Genomic DNA, 27,167 nt, shown 5'->3' on the forward strand with positions numbered 1-27,167 from the left:
AGAGTAATTTCGGTAGAGAGGGGAGTGAACTGTGTATCCCCAACGTTGGGGACAACTTTGCAATAGAGAATAATATTCGCCCCCGGAATATGGGATATCACTATAAAGTGTACTCGGTGTAAAAGCCGTATAGAGTATTTTCGGTAGAGAGGGGAGTGAACTGTGTACCCCCAACGTTAGGGACAACTTGAACTTAGCAATAGAGAATACTATTCGCCACCGGAAGGTGGGATCAGGGTTGGCCAAATTACATGAACCATCAATTACAAATTACAAATTACAATTACAAATTCGGAACTATTCAATTATAAATTATAAATTACAATTTCAAATTCGGAATCATTCAATTACAAATTATAAATTACAATTACAAATTCGGAATCATTCAATTATAAATTACAATTACAGATTTCGAATCATTCAATTACAAATTATAAAATACAATTACAAAGTGTTATACTTTAGAAATGATTGCTTGACATGGGGGAAATTATGTAGCGTAGTGATTTTAGATCGTAGGAATGCATTAATTTCATCCCTTATCAATTTCAACGATATGCATATGCCGTACGCTTCTAGCGAATTATCACATTTTTGACAACTACCACTAGAAGTTAACTACAAACTCATGCGAAATCATTGATAAAATGAAAAATCACGTAATCCGTACCAAAAACAAGAGATCCTTAATAAAATTACGAAATCAGTCATATCACAAAAATAAGACTCACGAAGGAAATTGAAAAACCAAGGTTTTTTTATATGGTAACTTACCCTATCCTCCAACGCCAAGAGCTACCGTGAGAAAATATTTTACTGTCCATTTTGTTCCATGAAGCTATTCAACCTAGCCTTATGCTGTACAAAATTCATACCCACTTAAGATGATACATTTCAGTCAGAGAATCTGATTCATACTATTTCCGCATTTGTTTCCATATTTTGTAATTGTAGTTGACAAATGTAATTGAATTACTTTTACAATGTTTTAAAAACGACAATTACAAATTACCAATTAAAAATTACAATATTTGTTAAATTACAATTACCAATTACAATTACATTTTTTCTGAACTTAATTGTAATTGGTAATTTGTAATTGTCAATTAGTAATTTGGCCAACCCTGGGTGGGATATCACTAAAGTATGAGATAGAGGGTTATCACGTTGCCATATACATTGTTTTCAGATTAGGAGGATTGATACCATTTACACCAGGAGGCGACGTTACTTGGTGCTGCAGTTTTTCCACCAAATAGCCTGGCCTCCTGGTGTAAAAGGTAACAATCCTCCCAGTCTGAAAATTATGTATTTAGGAAAGCAATTACTCTGTTTTTAAATGTGCTAATGGGAATACGCGGTATAAATAAATCCCCAACCTAGACAGCAATAAAACGATCACCCATAATCTGTAATCAGTGTATAGGGATTCTGAGGATTATTAGCCTGTTGGAATCATATATTTTTTGAGGGCGCATAAATTAAATTCCCATAGCTTTAATACACATTAGTCTGTTTTGAAGCGAGGCGTCAGCCGTTTTTGCGGAAAAATCGTCGCCAGATGTCTCTATGACCGTTGCGCGCGATTTTTCAAACGCATCAAAATGATTCAAAAGACTCTGAAACAAGAATGAATGAAAGGAGGATTTATTGTGCATAAAAATAACTACAGAGAGTTAACTAGAATATACACAGGAAGGAAAAAAAAATAAATAAATAAATAAAACAATATAAACATGGAATAATTGTATGATGCAAATGAGAAACTTGGAATAACTAATTATAGTGAGGTAAACAATTAAGTATTATGTCGCAAATCTTGTAAGTTACTATGAAATAAGTCAAATTTGTTCCTTAATGCATTGCATGACTTCTGCATTCGATTAAGGGGTATTAAGTTTCCTTTTTTACAATAAAATGTGAAAGGGTTATTCCTGAAGAGACGTGGCACGTGAAAGTTCAGTTTTACCAGTAATTCTGGTAGAGGTACAATATTGTTAACTAATTTGAATATAAATTTAAAATCTGTCAAGATACATAGGTCGTGAACAGTAGGTAATTGAAGGTGCGAAAGGATGTCCTCATAATTATATTCTACATTGCGTATGAAGTTGGTGTAGCAAAAACGAACAAATTTTTTCTGAACGCCTTCTATTCTATCACGAAGGTATTTACTACAGCCGCCCCAAGCAACCCAGCCGTGTGAACGCACCAAACTAAGATACAATAATCGAAAATGTCGAAGTGATTTCAGTTTTCTAGTGAGTTTCAGTGCTACTGCAAGTGTTCTTCTACAAGGATTAACACAGCTAGAAACATGTTCTCGAAAGTATAAACGGCTGTCGAAGATTGTACCCAAATCCTTCATGACATTCTTCTGTACAATTGCTTTGGAATTAATAGTGTAGGATGTCCGTATAGTTCTTTTTTTGCGCCGCGTATAGGTGACGTGGACAGATTTAGCCGGGTTGATTGGCAGATTGTTCTGATCACACCAAGAAGCAATCGCGTCAAGGTCATATTGTAATAATTTACTATCTGCGATGGAGTTCACAATTTTACAGACCTTATTATCGTCTGCAAACTGAAATAATTGGGAGTGGCTCAAGTGGAATTGAAGGTCGTATATATAAACATTGAATAATAGGGGACCAAGGGACGAGCCCTGTGGTACACCACAACTAGCAGGGTATTTGACTTTGGTGATTGCCCCATTGCATTTGATGACATTGACGCGAGAGCGTAGATAATCATTGACCCAGAATAATAAGTCGCCATTGACGCCCAGAGCCCGGAGTTTTGCAATTAGTATATCATGGGATACTCTATCAAAAGCCTTTGCCAGATCTAAATATATGACATCAACCTGCCCCTGGGTAACCACTTCGGGTGCTACTAGATCCATAAATGCCGCGTGATTGGTATCGACGCTCTTCCCAGCCATAAAGCCATGTTGGCCATGATTGGGAAAGGCACCGAACCAGCGCTGCAATAAGTGATGCATAGCCATGTCAAATATCTTTGCCGTAGCACACAAGAGTGAGATCGGCCTATAGTTACCCGAAGAGGTCGAAGCCCCTGACTTAAAAACAGGAACTACCACCGAAGTTTTCCAAAGGTCAGGAAAGCAATGCGTTCTTAAGGACAGATTAAATATATGAACCAATAGAGGAGTGATAACATCCCCACATCCCTTAAGGATAAATGCAGGAATGCCATCAATCCCAGTAGAAAACTTAGGAGGTAAGAGCCCGAGCGCCCGTAATACATCAGACTGAGTAAACTCGTGACCAGTTATGTGATCAGGCGATACCCCAAAGATTTTAACATTATATATAGTCCCTGGAACAGTGTTGTCAATAGATACCGCTGAAAAGTGTTTACTGAAGGCGGAAGCTACAGTCTCCGGGTCAGTCACCAGCTTATTATCCACTTTTAGGGAGATAACATTAGTACCCTCCTTAATGTTGCCATTAACATAGTTCCAGAACTTTTTAGGGTGGGATAGGGCCTCTTCACATACCGACTCAGCACGCAGTCGAGCGTCCCTGGCACTCAAGCGCTTGACGATGGCTCTATACTTACGAAACTCTATAGAATCGGTCAAAGAACCAGTACGTTTTTTCTTCTTATGGAAGTATTTCTTTTTTGAAATGGCACGTCGTAGCTCATGCGAGTACCATGAAGGATATCTGTGCGAATCGCGGCATACGCGCTTAGGAATTGATAGAGCCATCGCCGAAGTAAGCCTAGCAGTGAGAAGTGTGACACACTGGTTGACGTCTCCGGACTCGAAAATATCTGACCAGTCCGTGTCACGTAGCGTAGTGTAAAGCAAATGGTAATCACCTCGTTTAAAGTTGTACGTGGGGTCCCTAGGCGAGGGAAGTAGGGTCATGGGTTCATTATAGATAACGCAAAACGGTGGGTGAAATTTGAAAAAATATCGCGAAAGTGATTGTGTTAAAAATATAAAATGGAATTTTTGTTAATTATAATTTTTTAGCGTCAATTTTACCCACAAAGTTATCCTTACTCCGTTTATTGCTCTGGGGTGCTCTCCATTTATTTCAAGTTTAAATCTCTCAGCTCAACTAGAGCGACTAAAACGTTTTCCGAGGCAATCGGTTCTATTTTCACAAACTAAATAAGATTTTACATAATGGGAACAAAAGTTAATATTTAATTTTTACCTCTCCGAGTGACGTATGTCACGGAGAGGTTCTAATTTGGACGTGTCTGTCTGTGTGTCTGTGTGTCTGTCTGTTGTTATTGACTTACACCCCAGGGGACCGCGATCACAGCTTTCAAATCGGAGCAAACGTTTTCCCAAATTCCGGACCGCATTTACAGTTCCCGGAAATTTGGAAAATTGTATTCAACTTACCATAGCTATTATCCATTACCTGTCTAACACCACCATCCTCTGGCCATTTGTCCATCTCATATGGACACCAGTCTTTACCCACTGGCTTCTATAGTCCACCATCATTTTGGCTCTTTTTCCATGCCACATGGACACCAGTCTGTACACACTGGCTTCTACACACCACCATCTTCTGGTCTTTGTCCATCCCACAAGGAACACCAGTCTGTAAACACTGGCTTCTAATCCCTACCATCTTCTAGTCTTTGTCCATCCTACATGGACACCAGTCTGTACTTACTGGCTTCTAACACCACCATCTTCTGGTCTTTGTTTTTGTCCATCCCACATGGACACCAGTCTGCACACCTGGCTTCTACTCCATCATCATCCTTAAGGTTAAGACATACGCGGCGATCGGCCAGGGTTACGAGAAACGTCCGGCCTCCCTAAGGTGGGGCTTCCACCAAAGGTTCACGCAATTGCGCTGTTCTTATAAATAGCTGCGATTCGAAACCCTTATATACTACCTATTTTAGTAAGGCGAAGCAACCGGCGTATGCTTGATTTCAAACGCCAATATTAGTCAAGTCTCTCAAGAATGTTTAATTGTTCTTTTTTAAAACAATGTAACGTTCAATAAGGCGAATAACCAACGAAGAAAATATTAAATATTAATTATATTTATTTTAATATTTAAGATAATCTTGTTTCTCAATTCAAAATTAATACGGAAAGAGTTAAAAAGCAGTCTATGTTATTGTCTGTGTGTCCGTCCGTTATTACACTAGTGCCACAGTGCGCTGCGTTAGAAGTTCGTTTTGTTTTGATGTGTAAAGAAATCCTACAGAACCATAATATTCCCTTTATCCTTAATATAATATATGATGAAATATTTTTCGTAATTATGATGCATTTAGTGCTTTTGTAGCTTTAAAGTTCTGTTTCATGTTGATATTCCAAAGATTGTTTTTAATATTATTATTAGAAATGGCTGTTTATATATTACTTAAGCTATACTACATCTGTATATAGAATAATCCTTGGTTTAGTAATTTCATGAAAAAAGCTAAGTCCTAGACTCCGGCGGGTACATTAAGTATTATCTGCGATAGGCTTAGTGAAACATATAGTAAATAATTGAGGCCTGAGGTGAAGTAAACTTTAGGCTTTGATTTTCGTGTCTGAAATGAAGAGACATCAACGGTTCAGAGTGAGCCGAAAGTTAAATACACTCTTAAATAATCAGGTTAAGATTTTATAAAAGAAGAAAAGATCATGGTGGCAATTAGATTAGTAGGGCTAAGCTACAGAGTTTTTATTCTCTTTATGGTGCGCATTGACTATCAGTGCGTCTAGCTACAATTTAGCTTTGGTATTATTTAACGTTAACACTCATGTTGGCAAACTAAGAATATTGTTGAGGTGAGACGAGACGATAGTGTTTACACTGCTAACCAGTTGTGAATGTAGCTATCAGAATATAGGGTAAAATGTCGTCTGCTTTACTGTATATTCGCTATGCTTGGAATACTGCTACAATATTTCGTAAATTTTTACTTCAAAAAAGAGAAATAATTCCATATCTAGGTAAATAACTTTGTAGTAGTAGACCTCTTGACTCGGAGAGGTAATATTTTGGTTTTCCCAACTTGTTCTAATTTTTTTCATTTAAATTCTAGTTTTTTTACCACCGTTTGTGATGCATCTGGAAGATTTTTTCCAGTGTTCTGTGTGCCCATTTTTTACCCAACAAAAATTTCTTTATGATAAACATATGTTAGGTAAGCATAGAAATCGAATTGATTGTAAATATCATTGCACAAATTGCAAGGCCACCTTCAAGAATTATAGTTCATTAAGAAGCCATAAACGAAGGAAGAACCATAATGACCGAGAAGAAAATTTAGATGATAACACTATGGTGGAAAATAGTTTTCCAGATTTAGAAGATAATAGTGACACTGAGATAGACATCTTGGCCTCAAAGCAAACTTTTATAGAAGCAGCCTATATACTAAAGTTGAAGGAAAGCTTCAAATTAAGTGATAATCAGATATCTTCCGTGCTTGAAGCCACTAAGGCCCTTCTGGATCATTATAAAGAGGTTGATAAAGAACATGCACCCATCCAATATCTTGAGACCACACACAAACAAAACACATTCTTTAAATCCAAAATGAATTATATTCCCCCGGAGTCAGTAGTTTTGGGGAAGAGTTCAAATTCAAAATCAACAGTTTTTCGCAAAGATTTCTTTGGATATTATGTTCCATTCGATAAAGCATTGGAAGCTCTTCTTACAATGCCAGAAACAGGGAAATATTTATGTAAGCCATTTATGGGTGCGAGACATGTTGATGAATATTTAATGGCAGATGTATGGGATGGAGTACATTTTAAGGACTTGAAATCAGTTTCCCATAGTTATCTTTTATTTTCTTTGTATACTGATGATTTAGAAATAGCTAATCCTATTGGATCTCATGCTAAAACATAAGGTTACAATACTGTACTGGCAACTTCTCAATATTCCCCCAGAATTTCGGTCAAAGCTAACCAATATTAATTTATTAGCTGTAGCTAAACAAAAAGATGTTAAGGAATTTGGGTTAAAGAAACTTATAAATAATTTTAAAGAGAGTTTAAAACAGTTAGAAAATGGGAAAGCGTTTTAGGTTAATGGTGAAAATAGAATGTTCAAGGGCAAACTCACGTACGTAACGGGTTATACCCTCGGAGCTCAAGAACTTGGTGGCTTTAAAGAAGGTGTAGGGGGGCATTTAGATTCTGTAGAACATGCGAGATAACCAAACCAGATATAGCAAAGTTATTCCTCCACTCTGATTTTCAAGAAAGAGACGAATTAGAACACAAAGATAGGTGCCTCTCCTTAAAAAACTGTTCAAAGCAAGCAAAACTTTATTGGTCGAAGCAATATGGTGTCAATAAAGAAAGCCCATTGTATGGATTTCCAGGATTTTTAGTTACAAAACAATTACTTCATGATCCTATGCACGTGCTTTTAGAAGGGGTTGTTAAATACGAAATCAGGCTTATGTTAAAAGAATCTATGTATCAGAAAAAATACTTTAGTCTTGAAGAATTAAACTACAAAATTCAGGGCTTCGCTTATGGGAAAGACGAAATTTCCGTTAAGCCGGCGATAATTGAAAAGGGTCATTTAGAGGAAGAGCTCAAACAAACTGCGTCAGCCATGAAAACTCTGCTGTTCAATATGCCGTTATACATCGGTGATAAAATTCCTGAAAGTGACTTGCATTGGAAAAATTTTGTTTTACTGCTAAAAATAACATTACTGTCTTTGTCATCAGTCGTGAATCGCGATACTATATTCAATTTAAAGTTCTTAGTAGCAGCGCATGGAGAAAATTTCAAAGCTTTGTACCCTGACAACACGATAACACCAAAAATATATTACTTCAATCATTTTCCAGAACAAATGGAAAGATTTGGACCACTTAGGCATCATTGGTGTATGAGGTCCGAGGCAAAACATTCACAGTCTAAAAATACAAATTGGCGATGTTTCAAGTCTGTGCCAAAAACAATGGCACTGCGGCATCAAAGATGGTTGTGTCTACTACAGAACGATGGTGCTGGTGGCAAAGCCCAAAATTTCATATATGAAGGTGATTCGATCAAAGAAGGTTACGAAGAATTTATTTAGGAAGAATTAAGAGGACAGCTTATGGAACTAGAAATTCTGGTTTTGCCTCAAATGAAAGTTCTTGTAAGCCCGGAAGTCAGAGTGCTAGGACAAAACTACAGGAAAAACACAATACTGCTTAAAAGTTTTTCTCAAGAGGATGGTACCATATTCCTGATAATCGCTAAAATTCTGTGCATACATGGAAAGACCTACGCGGTTTGCATCTATCTAGACATTATGTTCTACGATGAGCACTTGGCACGATATATACTAGAACAAGATGACCCAGTCTTATTACTTTTTACCGCCTTCTAGTGACAAGAATTAGTATTACTATATACATTATAAGATGACCCCAGATAATTTAGAATTTCGGGGTTTTTTTCATTGTTTATAAAATAGCATTCCTATTATGAATAAAATCAGTCTATTAATAAACTACAGTAACTTACTCATTAGGTTCATTTTAAACTTAACCTACAGAACTTTATCTTAATTAAATTACAGAATAATATTTATTAAATTAGGGTTGGTACTGGTAAATGTGAACGATTCTATTTTTTCTTCAAAATTGTGTAGCTAATTTTTGGACGGCTTAAATTCCTTTTAAAAGGGCTCTGTTTGTAGATATAAGCTTTAGCAAGAGTTAAAATAATCCCACGATAACAAACCTTTAATCGTTAGATAGATCACGTTTTTCACTATAAAATTGATATTAATATCTGTGGTTTCGATTCTGAATTCGATTTTATAAATAGAGTTGGAAAAAACCCAAGTAAAAATTGCAAATGTTTCAAGGTTAATTTGAATCCTTTTTAAGCTATTTTACTAAAAAATAAAAAGTAAAAGTGGTGTAAGGAATCTACGTTCGGATAATATTAACTTTAAAATACATCATTGACCAAAAAAAGACTCAAATTTCGCGCCATTAGTAAGTTTATCAATTTAGCGGTAAGAGGGCGGTAGCTACCACTACTTATTGGGCGCGAAAGCGAGAAAACGAGACAGCTGTTATGCGAGGTATCGAAATAAATAGGACTTCTCAACAAATTATTGAACATTTTGACTCGGGTATTGTTTTAACTATATTATCCTATTATCACTTATCACATTTGCGTAAACTTTAATCTAGGTGCATGAATTTAGGCCCTACGTAATGGTAGCTCCTTCAGGGTTGCCACGGAATTTTCAGATCAAAATTCCCTGACTTTTCCAGGTTTTCCCTGACCTTTTTCTCAGATTTTCCCTGACCTTTTAGGCCGAAAGTGTGAATGTTTACAGCACGTTTTAAGTGCTTATAATTAAATAAACTCTCTACATTAAGTTTTCCCATGTATTTGTTGCACCAAAACAAATAAGAAACATTTTAACTATAAATAACAGTCGAATAGATAATTTACTTTACAAAAACAATTCTAGACATTTTTAAGGATTAATCTAGAGTTTTCTGTGTTGAGAGAGCATGAGGAGAAACTTTCATTACTCTTTCAATAAAGACCTTTTTCCAAAAGTTCTACCCACTAAAAACAAATTCCTTGACTTTTACCTGACCTTTTCGGCCCATTTTTAAATTCCCTGACTTTTCCAGGTTTTCCAGGATTTCCAGGTACTGTGGCAACCCTGTCCTTTCCTAGGGCCTTTTTTATTCCTCCCATTTGATTATCATTGTTGTTCACATTTGGGTTCAGTGTTCAGTCACTACCTCCTTCAGTATTTAGTGTCAGGGTGTTTACATTTACCAGCGATTGTTCACATTTGGGGTCCTCTACGGGGATTGGGAAATAGGATATTGTGCAAAATTTAAGAGAGTTAAAAAGCTGGAAACATAGAGAATTTTGTCTAAAGAATCATATTTCATATCCTGAAAGTTTCTGGTGTCTAACGTTAGCTCCACGGAAGTTATTGAAAGTGCTATACCAGGCGGAGCTCGGGTTTGAACCAAGGACCTCTCGATCTGCAGTCGAATGCTCTACCACTGAGCTATTCCCTCTTGTTCATAGCCGTAATGTCGATTTAACTAAAATAAACGCTATGATCCGTGCTATAACAGGCGGAACTCGGGTTTGAACCAAGGACCCCTCGATCTGCAGTCGAATGCTCTACCAGTGAGCTATTTCCTCTTGTTCATAGCCGTAATGTCGATTTAAATAAAATAAACGCAATGATCCGTGTTATTACAGGCGTAACTCGGGTTTGAACGAAAGACCTCTAGATCTGCAGTCGAATGCTCTACCACTGAGCTATCCCCTCTTGTTCTTAGCCGTAGTGTCGAATTAACTAAAATAAACGCAATGATCCGTGCTATTACAGGCGGAACTCGGGTTTGAACCAAGGACCCCTCGATCTGCAGTCGCATGCTCCACCACTGAGCTATTCCCCTTGTTCATAGCCGTAATGTCGATTTAAATAAAATAAACGCAATGATCCGTGCTATTACAGGCGTAACTCGGGTTTGAACCAAAGACCTCTTGATCTGCAGTCGATTGCTCTACCACTGAGCTATTCCCCCTTGTTCATAGCCGTAATGTTGATTTAACTAAAATAAACGCAATGATCCGTGCTATTACAGGCGTTGCTGTGATCCATTTAACTTTCACAAAAATTAGACGGTTAAAAAAGGAATACGGGAAATTACTATTGATCACGCTGATGTTTTGTCCAAATTATCTGGAAAAGACATCACACCTGGCTTGAAAATTTGCCCTACCTGTGCCGCTCACCAACCAGTACAATTTGAACAGAATTCACAGAGCAGCAATTGTACGCCAAAGGAGGAGTTATCCCAGAATTTTGCATTTACACCCGATGAGGATTTAGAATCCGCTGAACAACTTCATGCTCAGAAAGTTTTAAATCAGAGCTTTTCATTGCTGGGATGTTCTCCGTTAGAAGCAAGCCGGATGATAAAAGATAGGCGTTTGACTTATGGCAAACGTAAACTTGAAAAGCTGTTGCGAGTAAACTGGCCACTGCCATTGGACCCTTTGAAAAAGATGTATCAGAATGCCAGAAATGCTCTGATCTGGACGAATTGGTTAGCTTAATGAAAGAAAAACTTAAGGTTTCAGACAAGAAAATGAAACCACAAATACTAACCTTAGCACCACCCAGCTGGTCAATTTCCAAAATTGCCGAGTATTTCGAAGTTTCGCACAACCTTGTAAGAAAAGCAAAAGATATAAAAAAAAATCGCGGAATTTTGGCCTTACCAGAAACGAAAAGGGGTAAACCTTTAGCGGCAGATATAGTGTCATCTGTAGTATCATTTTATCAGAGTGATGAAGTAAGTCGCATTTGTCCAGGGAAAAAAGATTACGTGTCGGTCGTCAGAGATGGGCGTAGAGAACACGAACAAAAACGCCTACTGTTAGCTAATATTAACGAATTACACCAATTATATAAATCTCAATCTGGAAATGACATTGGCATTTCGAAATTTTTTTCTTTGCGACCAAAACACTGCGTCACTGTTTCTAGTAAAGGAGCTCATTCTGTGTGTGTCTGCACAATACACCAAAATGTAAAGCTAATGCTGATAGCTGTCGGAATTTCCGATTACATTGATGCCTTTCCACTATTCGTGTGTTCCACTTCATCAAAGGAATGCATGATGCACGGCTGTCCATCTTGCCCTGGAAAAGAAGCCTTCACTGACGCCATCTTTGAAAAGGTTAACAACGAGTTAGAAGCCAATGATGTGGTTTCCTATAAGCAATGGTTATCGACTGACCGCACAACACTGGGACTCAGGAAAGCACATTGGAAGATTTCCTGAACGAACTCGGAGAGAAATTTGAAAAACTCGTAAAACATCATTATACAGCCAAACATCAATCGAAATATTTAAACAATTTGATACAAGGATTATCTCCGCTAGAAGAAGTTGTTGTCTTAATGGACTTATCTGAGAACTACTCTTTCCAAAAGCGCATAGATAACCAGAAAGTGAAGAACGAGAAGCCTAAACCGCAGCGTGAAAAATGAGTTCCCCCATAGTCGATTCAAGATTTCCGTCCCCCTTACAGAGCGACGGGAATAGTTGGTCTTATGCCGCGGCGGAGAGTTACTTTCGCGTAGTTTTACACAAGGTACATGCGTAAGTTGGCTCGAAAATATAGTTCACTTATTTTCATGTCGCCTACTATAGTTTAATTCCAAGGCTTAATATAATCTAGTCATTTAGGTAGTCGGGAATCGGCACATTTGTCAAAATGTCAGATTTGAATTTAGCAAACATTTTAGAAAGCTACGAAAAGGATGACTTTTTCCTGATTGATAAAGACGGAAAACTTAAAGGTGCAATAGAATGCATGAAAAACAATATCAAAATTCAACTTAACGAAACTTGAAAATTCCACGACGATTGAACCGAAAGAGCGCTAAAGAACAACCGTTAAGCCTAGTTAAGCAGCCGATTTCTCAATAGTATTCCCCACTATCCCCAGGAGCCGCTACCATCGCGAACTACTTTCCGCTTGTCACGTGACATTAACGATGACCTAATATATCTCTGATTCGATTGGTAGTTGAAAACGAGGCTCACCAACCAGCCATTTGTGTCCCCCCTTGCTTCTCATTTTACACGAATACCGTTGCTAAAGGCTGGAAAGTAGGGTTGTAAGTCGGAAAATTTTCCGCGGAAAATTTTCCGCTCGGAAAATTTTCCGGAAAATGACCGAGCTATATTTTTCCGGAAAATTTTCCGTATTTTTCCGCTACCGGTTTTTCAATTAAAAGGTTAAAACTTTAAAATTTTTCAATTGCCTTTCTTTTCAAAACACTCATTATTTTGTTTTAGGTGAATTCGGAGGGGTTAAAAATTGTCCAAGGGCACAGAGTCTAGTGACCCCTATTATCTATAGGAAAAGCTCACTCATTTGCTATCGCTTGCATGCATAGGGTTATTGTTTGCTCTTATGACGGTATAAGGCGTTAGAGAGTCGAGACCTAACCGTTAAGAGACCCAAGTGAAACTAAAATTATCAGGCATAAAGGATAGTGATCGTCTGCGTCATTGTAAGGGAAACGAGGTGTTATGTTGTTAATAATATTAAGTTTGTTAACCCTGTTTAAAGTCACAAATTATGGGAAAATCAACCACTAATATTTGGTGGTACTTTAATAAATCTACTAAAGATGGCAAAATAACTGGAGAATGTTTTAAATCTTTAAAAGTTAGATAAATTGACTCAAAGCTCACATAATTGCTAGTTTTATATTTTTCCGATTAGCGGAAAATTTTCCGCGAAGACGAAAATTTTCCGGAAAAGTTTCCGGAAAATTTTCCGCGTTTTATTTTTCCGGAAAATTTACAACCCTACTGGAAAGTTTTTATGTTCTTCACTTTCTGATCTATGCGCTTTTGCTCTTTCGTGGTACAAGATGCTGCTCAAGGCTACCACTGGGATAACTCACAAGCAACAATACATCCGTTTGTTGTCTACTATACGGATTCTACAGAAAATATGATGCATCTATCCTTTGTTGTTATTAGGGAATGCCTAAAGCATGACTCGGTAATGGTTCACTATTTTATCGAACAATTAATTAGCTATTTGAGGCCTCTTCTTCCAAACCTTCAAAAGATTCACTACTTTAGTGATGGTTGCGCTGCGCAGTACAAGAATTGTAAACATTTTATTAATCTTTGCTACCACGAGGAAGACTTCAGCATCAAAGCCGAATGGAATTTTTTCGCAACCAGTCATGGAAAGAGTGCTTGCGATGGCATAGGAGGCACGCTGAAACGGTTAGCAGCTCGAGCGAGTCTGCAGAAAACCGTAAAGGATCAGATTCTCATTCCTTTGGATTTGTACAACTGGGCAATTGCAAATGTAAAAGGAATGACGTTTCACTACGTTGAGAAATCTCGCATAGATTTACACGCCGAAAAACTTAGAACCAGACTGGAAAAAGCCATAACTGTTCAAGGGACACGCAGCCATCACGCGTTTACTCCTATCAGTAAAACCGAATTAAAAATTTCTCGACTTTCTGGTGACGAAAACGCATTGATTGTGAAGGTTTGCGCTGAAGAAACGTCAAATGAATTAGGAATATGTTCCGATTTAATGCCTGGACAGTACGTCGCCACAATTCTAGAGAGCAAGCTTTATTTTGGTGTTGTAGTGGATACAAATGAAGAAAGCCGAGAATCTCTCATTAATTTTCTTCATCCACCCGGAATATCAAGCTCTTATATCTGGGCAAATAGAAAAGATGAATATTGGATTCCGGAATGTGAAATTCTTTGCAAGGTTAACGGTCCCTCTTCACCAAGAGGAAGGCAATACTACTTCTCTAAAGAATGTTTGAGAAGGGCCCAAGAAATGTTTTTGAAGAATAAATAGATTTCATAATTTTTAATGCTTAATTCATTTTCAACTTCCAATAAAAAATGCCAAAACTAAATTTTTTTTTGATAGAAAAAATGATTTCTACCACTGACCTATTCCCCTCTTGTTCATAGCCGTGATGTCGATTTAACTAAAATAAACGAAATGATCCGTGCTATAACAGGCGGAGCTCGGGTTTGAACCAACCACCTCTCGATCTGCAGACGAATGCTCTACCACTGAGCTATTCCCTCTTGTTCTTAGCCGTAATGTCGATTCAACTAAAATAATCGCAATGATCCGTGCTATTACAGGCGGAACTCGGGTTTGAACCAAGGACCCCTCGATCTGCAGTCGAATGCTCTACCACTGAGCTATTCCCTCTTGTTCATAGCCGTAAGTAGTAAGTTACCACACTTTTAGCCATGCAAATTAGCCGAAAATGATCAAAAATTGCATAATACAGAAATCCAACTTTTAACCATGCAAAATTTGTCAAAAATGATCCAAATTTGTATAATTCAGAAAGCCGACCTTAAACCATGCAAATGAACCGAAAATGATCATAATTTGCATAAAACAAAAAAACACCTGTCAATGAAATGCGAGTCACGTGTAGTGTGACGTAGGTAAAAATTGTAAAATATATCTGCAACAGTGATTGAAATGATATTAGTTCGGGACAAAACTTAAAGCTACAATGAACTGGGAAAAACTACGGCTCGAAACTTTTAAAGACTACCCCGTTAGTAATATAAATCCATCAGAGTTTGCGAAACATGGTTTTTATTAATCAAAAATGTCCTGATTAGAATCAAGACCTAAAAAGTATCGATAAGAATGAGGTTGTCACTTGTCTGAATGATCAGATATTAATTTTTCTTTTTAATTGAAACTTAAATGCATGCTTAAGAAAAAACAACGTTCCATTACCGTTTTCCGTTGAAATAAATTATTTTACTGGTAATCAATTTCAAAAATTTACTTATCTCGGCTTTTCGTTCACAATTCCATTCCCCGAAAACATTTTATCATTACATTAATTACTTTTGGGAGAGTACGTGTATGGTTTTGCGTTTCAAAAGGCTCCTAAAGACGTTACATCCCCATTTGTGACCGGCACGCTTCGCAGTGGAACATTTTAATTATTCTAAAACCAATGGCGCCAAATTCTATAGGGACTGTAAGATTTTTACTCGCGGTTTTGCAAAATGATGTAATATCAAGTGTACTTTAATCAACCGTCGTATTGTTCTTTCTCATAGTTCAGGGCATGATCAGTGTTACTGCCCAATTTCTCTCTCTAGTTTCTAACAATGGTTAGAGACTATTTGATATGGCACGGCACAACATTATATACATTTGAAAATTCTAAGTAGCACAAAAGGAAAAAGAATCCATTTTTTTATATTTTGGTTTGAAATAAATAAATTCATGATAGTAGTTATAACGAACAGAAAGTCAAGGGAATGGCACCGGTAATGAGCTGCAGAAAGAGAGGAAAGTTTGCTTCAAGTTAGCAGAGGGACATAGTAGTGAAGATAGTAATCTAGAATTTTGTTCATTCAAACCTTATTATATCATGAAAAATTCAAGTGAGCAGGCGGCACTACCTAGAAAGATTGATTTTGGCAGATAACAGCGAAAAAATTATGTTCTACACACATTGGGACTATGGGAGAGTTTCAGGGCCGCAGGTCGCACATGATGAAATTTCAACTCCAGATTACATCAATTCTCTCTGGTCGTACTAGTAGCAGGTTAAGCTATAGTTTGCTCAGGTCCAGTTAGTCTCGAAAGGGTTATATAGTGCTTGCAACTTTTAAAAGGTTGTTATCATGGCTAAACAGACTGCTATTACAGTTTTTCTTCTTTTATAGGCTATTTTGACACGTTATCTCCCAAAAGTAATTAATGTAATGATAAAATGTTTTCGGGGAATGGAATTGTGGTCGAAAAGCCGAGATAAGTAAATTTTTGAAATTGATTACCAGTAAAATAATTTATTTCAACGGAAAACGGTAATGGAACGTTGTTTTTTTTAAGCATGTATTTAAGTTTCAATTAAAAAGAAAAATTAATATCTGATCATTCAGACAAGTGATAACCTCAGTCTTATCGATACTTTTTAGGTCTTGATTCTAATCAAGACATTTTTGATTAATATCTGTTCCTTCAGTCTTCATTTTAATTAAGAATGTTAAGAAACTGTTTTACATTTTCAAAATCTGCACTAAGCCGAAGCATATATAAAGGGGACCATAACTTTAGCTCAATCAGACATTTATTTATAATGATACTTCGAAAATAAAACGTAAATCATTAAAAGTTTGTATTCTTATTGTAATTAGAATAATACATTTTTTACAATCATTTATTGAAACGCGAGGCGCCCCCCTAAAAATTCCACCTACCCACAAGCACCTACAAGCACCCGGGCAAAGCATCTACCCAAAAGTACCCACAAGCACCCACAAGTACCCACAAGTACCTACAAGCACCCACAAGTACCTACAAGCACTCACAAGTACCCACAAGTACCTACATGAACCCACAAGTACCTACATGCACCCACAAGTACCTACAAGCACCCAAAGGTACCTACAAGCACCCACAAGTACCCACAAGCACTCACAAGTACCCACAAGTACCAACAAGCACCCACAAGTACCTACAAGCACCCACAAGTACCCACAAGTACCTACAAGCACTCACAAGTACCTACAAGCACTCACAAGTACCTACAAGCACTCACAAGTACCTACAAGCACTCACAAGTACCCAAAAGTACCTACAAGTACCCACAAGTACCTACAAGTACCCACAAGTACCTACAAGTACCCACAAGTACCTACATGCACCCACAAGTACCTACATGCACCCACAAGTACCTACATGCACCCACAAGTACCTACATGCACCCACAAGTACCTACAAGCACCCATAAGTACCTATAAGCGCCCACAAGTACCTACAAGCACCCACAAGTACCTACATGCACCCACAAGTACCTACATGCACCCACAAGTACCTAAATGCACCCACAAGTACCTACAAGCACCCACAAGCACCCACAAGTACCTGCAAACACCCACAAGCACCCACAAGTACCTTCAAACACCCACAAGCACCCACAAGTACCTTCAAACACCCACAAGCACCCAAAAGTACCTGCAAACACCCACAAGCACCCACAAGTACCTTCAAACACCCACAAGCACCCTCAAGTACCTACAAGTACCCACAAGAACCCACAAGTACCTACAAGTACCCACAAGTACCCACAAGCACCCACAAGCACCTACAAGTACCCATAAGCACCAACAAGTACCGACAAGCACCCACAAGTACCCACAAGTACCTACATGCACCCACAAGTACCCACAAGGTAATCAAGTTTAAATAGCTTTAACCTAAACAGAGAAAAGATAAAATGTCCATTAAGCTAGCTATTTGTTCTAAGAATTTGACTATAACCGCGGTAAAACGACCAAACTCGCTTCATACACTACATAACTCATGCTAAAAAGTCGCAGGTTCCATAGTTTCAGGGTAAACCACGTAAGTCGGAGCATGTAATTAAAACTATGAAAAACAGTACTTAAACTTAATTTTTCTTGATGAAAAAAAATAGGCGCCAACTATGGATATGGAGCTTTCATTTAAGACCGTTTTCAAATCTATCTGACGTATAGTTATTTTTGTAAGGGTATGGACAAAATTTGTAACTTTGGAAAATTTCCCATGTTATTTCTATGGGAAATTTCCAGTTTTTCGTCAAAATCTGTGATTAATTTTATGGAAATGAAAACCACCCTTAGCAACTTTATTTTTTATAGAATAAACTAATTAATGGATCTCTTTGAAATTTTAACCACATATTAAGGGTCCGAATTGTAGTTCAGTGGAATTTTTTTGAACCAATTAGTACAATACAAAAAAAAACTACATCCAAACAAAAAATCCTCCTTATACATTAAGAGCAGTATGAAGTCTTATCTAAGAGAGCTACCGCTCTCATAGAATAAATATTATTCTGTAATTTAATTCTGTAGTTTATTACTAGACTGATTTTATTCATAATAGGAATGCTATTTTATAAACAATGAAAAAAAAAACCCGAAATTCTAAATTAGCTGGGGTCATCTTATAATGTATATAGTAATACTAATTCTTGTCACTAGAAGGCGGTAAAAAGTAATATGACTGGGTCATCTTGTTTTGATGAAGTGTTAAAAATATTAAGCAACACAAGTAGTTTCCCGTCTGGAAAATTGGGTCAAGGTTTTTTTTGCAAAAATAATTTTATTGTGTTAATTTAAGTAGCTTGATTTTCAGTAACGCTGTGACAAACGTGTAGATTCTTTACATTAATATTTAAATATATTAAGAATTGGTAATATTCTAGCACGCCTCGTGCTGCCACCTTTAAAAAGAAAAATCCAACTTGTAATTATTGAAAATTCCTTTGCCTCATAACTAGGGTTTGAAAATTACGGTAATTTTGGAAAATGGAAAATTACGCCGTAAGTTACCGCGTAAATTACCATTCTTGGTAATTTACGAAAAATTCAAAAAATAATTTTATTGATCGTTTATAAGCTAAATAATGAAAAAATCACTTGAACACAGCTATACTTTTGATAGAATAGTATTTTACATTATTTAAACCCCGAGTTTTGATGTTTGCAGCTCAAAAAACTTTTGAATAGCAATATCCCCTTATTTTTCTTACCCGTTTTGCGAATATGGATCTTTTAGACCCTCTTCAAGGAGAAATAAATGAGAATTTGGTGGTAAATTACAACGGTAATTACCGTTTTCGTAATTTACCCGAGAAAATCGTAAATTACAGTTACCCTGGTAAATTACCCTGTAAATTACTATGGTAATTTACTCATAACTAAAAATATCCTGCTTTCCATTCATTTCCTCTTCCTTTTAAATAGGGCGGTTTGTTATGTTTCATTTTATTTAAAATAAGATCTATGTTTCTTTAAGAGAGTGTCTATTCACTTTCTTGACAACTTTGACAAGAAAAACGCGACGGTCGTAACCATCAAAAGGCAATAGCCCTTTTTTAAAGAGAGTACCAAGCAAATCGATGAACAATTCCTTACGACAACGAGTCACTTCAATATTGGCTTGTAAGAATGGTTGGGCTCAACTGACCAATCTAACATGTGAGTTTTGATGTTTGCAGCTCAAAAAACTTTTGAATAGCAATATCCCCTTATTTTTCTTACCCGTTTTGCGAATATGGATCTTTTAGACCCTCTTCAAGGAGAAATAAATGAGAATTTGGTGGTAAATTACAACGGTAATTACCGTTTTCGTAATTTACCCGAGAAAATCGTAAATTACAGTTACCCTGGTAAATTACCCTGTAAATTACTATGGTAATTTACTCATAACTAAAAATATCCTGCTTTCCATTCATTTCCTCTTCCTTTTAAATAGGGCGGTTTGTTATGTTTCATTTTATTTAAAATAAGATCTATGTTTCTTTAAGAGAGTGTCTATTCACTTTCTTGACAACTTTGACAAGAAAAACGCGACGGTCGTAACCATCAAAAGGCAACAGCCCTTTTTTAAAGAGAGTACCAAGCAAATCGATGAACAATTCCTTACGACAACGAGTCACTTCAATATTGGCTTGTAAGAATGGTTGGGCTCAACTGACCAATCTAACATGTGAATTTGTGACATCAAATGTGAAATAATTAAGAGATGGTTTAAAGTTGTGATAGCCTGACTTCTCTTTTTACCTAGAGCTCGGCATTTTCGATCAATTATCCACTTTATTTTATCTTTATCCATACCCGAAAATTATCCACAGAACTTACTTGTTAAATCGTATTATAATCCACAAATTTGTTTATAAATAATCGGTTATCCACCAATTTGTGGATAATTGATCGAAAATGCCGAGCTCTATTTTTACCTCTCCGAGTGACGCTGACGTCATGGAGAGGTATTACACTGGACGTATGTGTGTGTGTGTCTGTCACCGCTTTCGCAGTTGGCAAATCGGAGCAAACGTGTTCGCAGAAAGCAATTTTTGGCTTCTACTCCTTTCGTTAGGATTAACAAGTTGGGAAACCAAATTAAACCTCTCTGAGTCGAGACGTTTTTCTTAAATAATTGATTAAATATATCTAATTTTAATTATTTTTTCGCCAGTAATTTACCTAAATATTAGTTAAGACGTTTTAAGAAGTGTTTCCTAAAATAATTTCAAATATAGCTATTGTTGACGTTTGAATTCAAGCGTATGCCTCTTTAACAACTTTTGTAAGGCTATTGGTTCACAGTAAATGAGAAGAAAATCCGCAGCCATTGGGAGGCTCGACGTTTCTCGTACCCTAGATGGACAGAGTTACAATAGGCCTTTACAGAAAGTTCTAAAGGAATTATGGGTACTTGGCCCCTCTTGTAGTTCAAATTAAGTCAGTTCAGTTCAGCCAGTATTGTGTTATTAAAAACACGAACTGGAGGCAAGATTTGGAGAGATAAAGCAGACTGATAAAATGGTGGACTTTTTAACGCGTTTGTTCCTCTAATTAATTAATATTTAAAATAACTTAATCGCTCTCCTGTGTATCCATCGCTTAAAATAGCAAATAAGCCTAACGATTATTTATTTCTTCTATATCAACTTAGCTCAGTAGTAAAACATTACGATCAGAAAAACAGGATGTTCAAGCCATAGCATAGTTTTACTCTGAAATTATAGAGATGAGGTTTTAAGAATTACGTTCAGTAATGTGGCGATTTATTAGTTAATTGCCAATAGGGTCTCGATTTTAAAAGGACAATAGGGTTCCAACTTAGAAATAAAGGTTTTGGATGGCGCTTTGGAAAGTAGAAATTCTGGATTTTGTGTGCAGGGTAGTGTTAAGTCTGTGAATTTGGAATAATAAGCAAGTTGTGATTGCTAAAGTGGAAGGATTTTCGACATTAAAAATTTTCCAAATATTCTATAATGCGCGAAGTTTGCGTTTTGGGTTGAATTCTTCTGTGGCTTTTCTGTAGTAAATGTTTTAAGCTCTTAAAGAAAAAATATTTTGTGTAGTGGGTGGGTTTAGAGCTCGGCATTTTCGATCAATTATCCACTTTATTTTATCTTTATCCATACCCGAAAATTATCCACAGAACTTACTTGTTAAATCGTATTATAATCCACAAATTTGTTTATAAATAATCGGTTATCCACCAATTTGTGGATAATTGATCGAAAATGCCGAGCTCTAGGTGGGTTTTCGATGATTAATGTTTTTGTGTCTTTTCGGTAAATAATGATTGGGTGTCTTTTCGGTATAAAAATGTTTGGTTTGGATTTTCTTAAGAAATGTTTTGAGTGCTTGGAGAATAAATATCGTGGCAGAACTCCTGTTTGCAGAATAGGTGACGTGTCTACCATGGAAATGTAGCGAAGAATCGGGGATGAAGATTCACGATGACATGAATTAGAGAAGAATCTAACAACGACAAATTCTTGAAGAAGGATACGAATAATAATTTTTATTGTGAAATGGATGGTAATCTCCGAAGATAATGGTTCGAATTATTATATTATTTAAATTAAAAAGACTCATTCGCCCTAATGGCATAAAAATATTGATATTCGAAAACTCCTCCTTTTGTCTGGAAGTTTAATTTTTCCACCACTTTGAAATTATACAACTATCTCTTTAAATTTTAGAATGCCATATACTTTTTGTTAAATCTAAGGTTAATTATAGAACGTTGTATTTAAAAAAGTAGTCTTCAAATAATGAATGAAATGGATTTTTAATGTGTATATAAAAAAAAATATAAAAAGTTCAATGGAATTTACACAGTTATCATCATCATCATCATAATAATAATAGGGGCTAAGCTTCATGAAACGAGAAAAAATACCTTTTGTATTTTGTTTCCGAGTAGGTAGGCTGCCTTCTTTTTTAAGCTTGCAGCATGGCAATCAATTAATTCATCAACCACGCCAAAGTGTATAATCACGGTAAACAAGTGCCTGCCTACGTTGGAGATGATGTTACGATTTACGTTTATTCACTAATGAAAATATTCAGGAATTTTATCACGAATGTTTGCAAAAATTTAATCATGATAATTTTTGAAAATTTGATCATGAACATTTTTAAGAATCTCATCATGAATATTTTCAAGAATTTAATCATGAAAATTTAGAAAAATCAATCATGAAAATCAAGAAAAATCAATCATGATAAGTAAGAAAAGATCTACCATGAATATTTCGAAAAATCCATCTTGAATATTTGAAAAAAAACATTCTTCATGAATATATAGAGAAAAAATGCATCATGAATACTTGGAAAAAAATACATCTTGAATATTTTCAAATTATAACGAATGGTTTTATAGATGTTAAGCCTAAAAGTGTCTGACCTTTCATAGACGTCCTTAAGATTTAAATTGAAATTCCCAATGTAAAAAAACTCGATGTCTTAGATTAGTGGTGTCTTTGAAATTTGAGTAACAAATGGTATATAGGGCATTGTAGAACATGGGTTTGATTTATTGGTCTTCCAGTACTAATTTCTGTATTGGTATACTTACGACAGTTTATTTACTTATGCAAAAACCGCGATATACGATTGATTGACGTACAAACAGCAGGAGTGTGTTCAAACCCTGTTCAATATCTCGATTTACATATAAGAACTGAAAAATAGCTTTTAGGTTTTATCGATTCACATGGGTATACGGACTAAACACTTCCAAGACAAAGAACCCCAGGCATAATCAAACATTACTGAAATTGTAAAAAATCCCCCATCCCCAGACAAAATCCTCGATTGTTAACCCTATCCGAGAAAAGTGAAAAATCCCCCGATAATTATCCCCATGATAGAAAAAATACAATAACAATATAATCCGAAACACTTCAGCAATCCGGTAGTGCAATAGATCAGGCGTTGGACTATTTCTAATTAATTCGTTGACTTTCATTCATTTCAAGGGAAAAAATAAGTTCAACCACTGAAAGAACGCTTGTGGGAGTTTTAGAATTACTCATACCATTCACGGGGTCTCATGAAACTCTTTGCCAAATTTCAACCTTCTGTTTTGGATAAAGAATGTGCGCGAGGAAATATGTTTTCACGCTATAGGATAGGCAACTCCCCGATCTCCGACAGCAGCTTATTCTGTATATACTCTATTTTCAGCTTCGGTTGTTAGCACGCGCAAAGCTAGGCCTCTATGTTATGTAGCTATGTTATGTAGCTAACCTAATATTTGTGGGATAATTGATGCGTTTGGGTACTAAAATTATTCATTGATTGCACGCTTATGCAATATGCAATATGCAACAAGCGCTTAGAATTAGCCCCGAGTCATGTTCTCTTGAAACTTGAAGCAATAGAAATGAAGTAATTTGCATAAGCCCTAAAGAACAACGCTAGACGGGACACGGAAACGGATGGTGGAGATAAAGATCCTTTTTGTTTATGATGTACTAAGCGTTAATTAATCAGAGAAGCTGGAACCGAAAAACTTACAAAAATCTCATAATATTTGTGCCAAAAAAGTTAATTTAAAAACAATTTTATATATTTTAATTTAGTATAAAACAATTTTAGAACTAAAAATGGGGTTGACGGGACGCCCAGCCTGCCAGCCAGGGTCGGACCAATACTTTTCCGAACCTCTAAAACGCGCGAAACTAAAAACTTAGTAAGGAAATAATTTATAAATAAAAATGTGGTTGAAGGTACGCCCAGCCTGCCAGGCAGGGTCGGACCAATACTTTTCCGAACCTCTAAAAAGTAAAAACTTAGTGAGGAAATTTTTCTCAGATTCCGCGCCTAGAACAAAAAGTTTCACTAGTGCCATCGTCCGGAGAAAACGCGAAGCTTGATCTAGGTGAAACAAAAATGGCAGGCCTGAGACCTGTAGCATCAACGGCAGTGTATGTGACGTTTAAACTTATAATTAAGTGCCAAATGAAAATTAGTACTCGAAATTTTTTGCAATGAATGAACCACAATTTTCAGAAGAGAATATTTTCAAAAATGGTAAGTGTTGAAAACCTAATCACCCTAATATTAACCAGATTAGTTATGTAAACTCTTAAGCCTTGGTCATAACACGAGTATAAAATTGGTCATACTGTTTTGTTTTGTTTAGTACCTGTTGCTCTCTCTCTTGTGAAAATTGCTACGAGTATTACACATATTTTCCAAAAGATCCTACTGAAAAAATTCGAAAAGCTCTTCAGTCAAATTTTAAGGGAAATAAATTCACACAGTATGGAATTATAAACGAAAAAAACTCTTGTTGCTTTAGAAAAGAGTCTAATTTAAAAGTAACGAAGATTGGTTTGAAGTCAACCCTTCTTATCGATTCTTGGGGTGTTCCCCTGACGGTCTAGTCAACGATAATTTGGTCGAAATGAAGTGTCCAGTCATTGGTGAAAAAGGAAACTTAGAAACAGTCCTCAAGAAAACTCCTTACGTAATCAAGAAGGACGGAACATTTTCTTTGAAACCCTAACAAATGTATTATGGGCAAGTGCAACTTAGTTTGGCCCTTTTAGGACTTCAAAGTTGTCATTTTGGAATTTATTCTAAACTGGAAGATGACTGTTTTGTTATTGATGTGCCTAAAGACCAAAAATTTATTAACAATCTTTTACCAAGATTACAAATTACTTATTTTAAAAGGTTTTTTTGCTTATTTTAATTACTACATTCCAAATTATTTGAAATGGAATAAAAAGGACGGAATGTAATGGCGCAAATAAGGCTGAAGTGATATTTTTAAGTTCCTTAAAATGTGATAGAATCTTACAAATTTATTAAATAAAATTGTTTTACAAAATTTCAGGAGTCTTGGGTTCATTATTTATTTGCATTTTTTCACGGGTTTTAACAAGCTTGGGAACTGCGTAAGAGTTAATTTAAAAATAAAATGATTTGAGGTCTGAACTTTACTTATTCCAAACAAAGCTGATAGAGCGGTGAATGAAATCAAATGCCAAGTTTTAGTTTCATGAGTGTCAAAAATACCCTATCTCGAGACTCGTAGTTTCCCCCATTCTTGGCCCTCTCTACCTAATTTGTCCATGAAAAAGGGGTATGAATTTACTGTTAATATTTTTAATGATCGCATCAAATAGACCAGTACTTTGTAATCCTGTTAATGAAATTATAGAGGTGGCATTCAATATTCCATTAGAAGCATTAACATAACATGTATGATTTTCCAAAGTGTTGACCATAATGCATTTATAGGGTTGCCACGGAATATTCAAAACCAAATTCCCTGACTTTTCCAGGTTTTCCCTGACCTTTTAGGCCGAAAGTGTAAATGTTTACAGCACGTTTTAAGTGCTTATAATTAAATAAAGTCTCTACATTTAAGTTTTCCAATGTATTTTTCACACCAAAACGATTAAGAAACATTTTTCACCAAATGATTAAGAAACATTTTAACTATAAATAACAGTCTGGTAGATTTCTTTAGAGAACATTAACTTTACAAAAACAATTCTAGACATTTGTTAGGATTGCTCTAGAGTTTTCTGTGTTAAGAGAGGATGAGAAACTTTCATTACTCTTTCAATAAAGACTTATCCCCAGAAATTTTACCTACTAAAATAAAACTCCCTGACTTATCCCTGACCTTTTTGGCCCATTTTCAAATTCCCTGACTTTTCCAGGTTTTCCAGGTTCTCCCTGACCCGTGGCAACCCTGATTTTTCATTGGGGTTTGGAGTGGTGCATTTGTCGGTCTTAGTTTCCTCGGTAGTTTGTTGAACAGCATCAATCCCCAATCTTTCAGCTAGAATTTCTGCGTCTGCTGGTCCATTTATTTCAGCTGTTTCACTTGCATGCAAAGTTGGAGATTGTGAGAGTTGATTCCTTTTTTTCAGTCTTTCCAATCTCCCATTAGCCCTGAACTTTTGTTGATCATGTTTCCTTAACGTGAGTTTTTTGGAAGGAACAGCCAAGGGTCTAAGTCTAGGAGGGTAACTTAACTTATCTACAATAATAACTCTTATTATAATTGGTTTTAAATTAATATTATACGCTTAAAACATAACTGAATGTTCATATTTCGGTTGAAGGTGGTAATCCTCTAATTTAAAATGAAGGGAGCAGACAACCATGGACTTGGTGTGTGGTTTACCCATTTTTAAAGCTATATCCCATTGTTTCGACAATTTAACGTCGCGTGGAAATTGGTGAAAGCGGACACCACTCATTCTGGCATTATTTTTACACCCATACACGCTGCAGTATTTAACCATTGTTTAATTACGTTTAAATAAACAGCAAAACTGACAAAAACTAGCCAAATCATCGTTGAGCAGATAGTTGAGTTGTTGATATAATTTTATAATTATCTTTGAGCAATTCAATTTAATTAACTTTAATTTAACCATGAGTATGTTGATTGCGTTTGTCATTAATGGTATCGCAGGGATTAAGTTACATTTAAACACCTGATTAAACTATCTAATCATCGATCATCCGTTAAGCCTTGGACCTTGCAATAGGAGGCAGAGAGACAACAAAAAACAAACTAGTATTTATGACATCTCATGTTGCCCTCTATTGAATCTCTCAACAACTATGGTTAAATTTATTACTTAAATAATATAATTTTCTTTAAATATAATAATCATATTAGCTAATTATAATTATTTAACTTTAAATGAGTATGTTTCATTGATTTAAATCACATTGCTAAAAATTATCGGCGGGCGCTAGGCAGTCATTCTCTCTACTCTCTCTCCTCTCCCACTTACAAAATCCAGCTG

The 27,167-nt window shown here is 36.1% G+C and overlaps 1 long non-coding RNA gene across 1 annotated transcript; it reads left to right on the top strand.

The window, feature by feature from the left end:
* Window positions 1-24,217: 24,217 nt before the first annotated feature.
* On the top strand, window positions 24,218-25,225 carry LOC149663549 (uncharacterized). Its single transcript, XR_016368426.1, has 2 exons — window positions 24,218-24,417; window positions 24,530-25,225. It is a non-coding gene; the product is annotated as an uncharacterized LOC149663549 (long non-coding RNA).
* The last annotated feature ends 1,942 nt before the right edge of the window (window positions 25,226-27,167 follow it).

Source organism: Phalangium opilio, unplaced genomic scaffold, assembly GCF_054372755.1.
Source record: "Phalangium opilio isolate 3A_F unplaced genomic scaffold, DU_Popi_V2 ptg000061l_1, whole genome shotgun sequence".
Lineage (NCBI taxonomy): Eukaryota > Metazoa > Arthropoda > Arachnida > Opiliones > Phalangiidae > Phalangium > Phalangium opilio.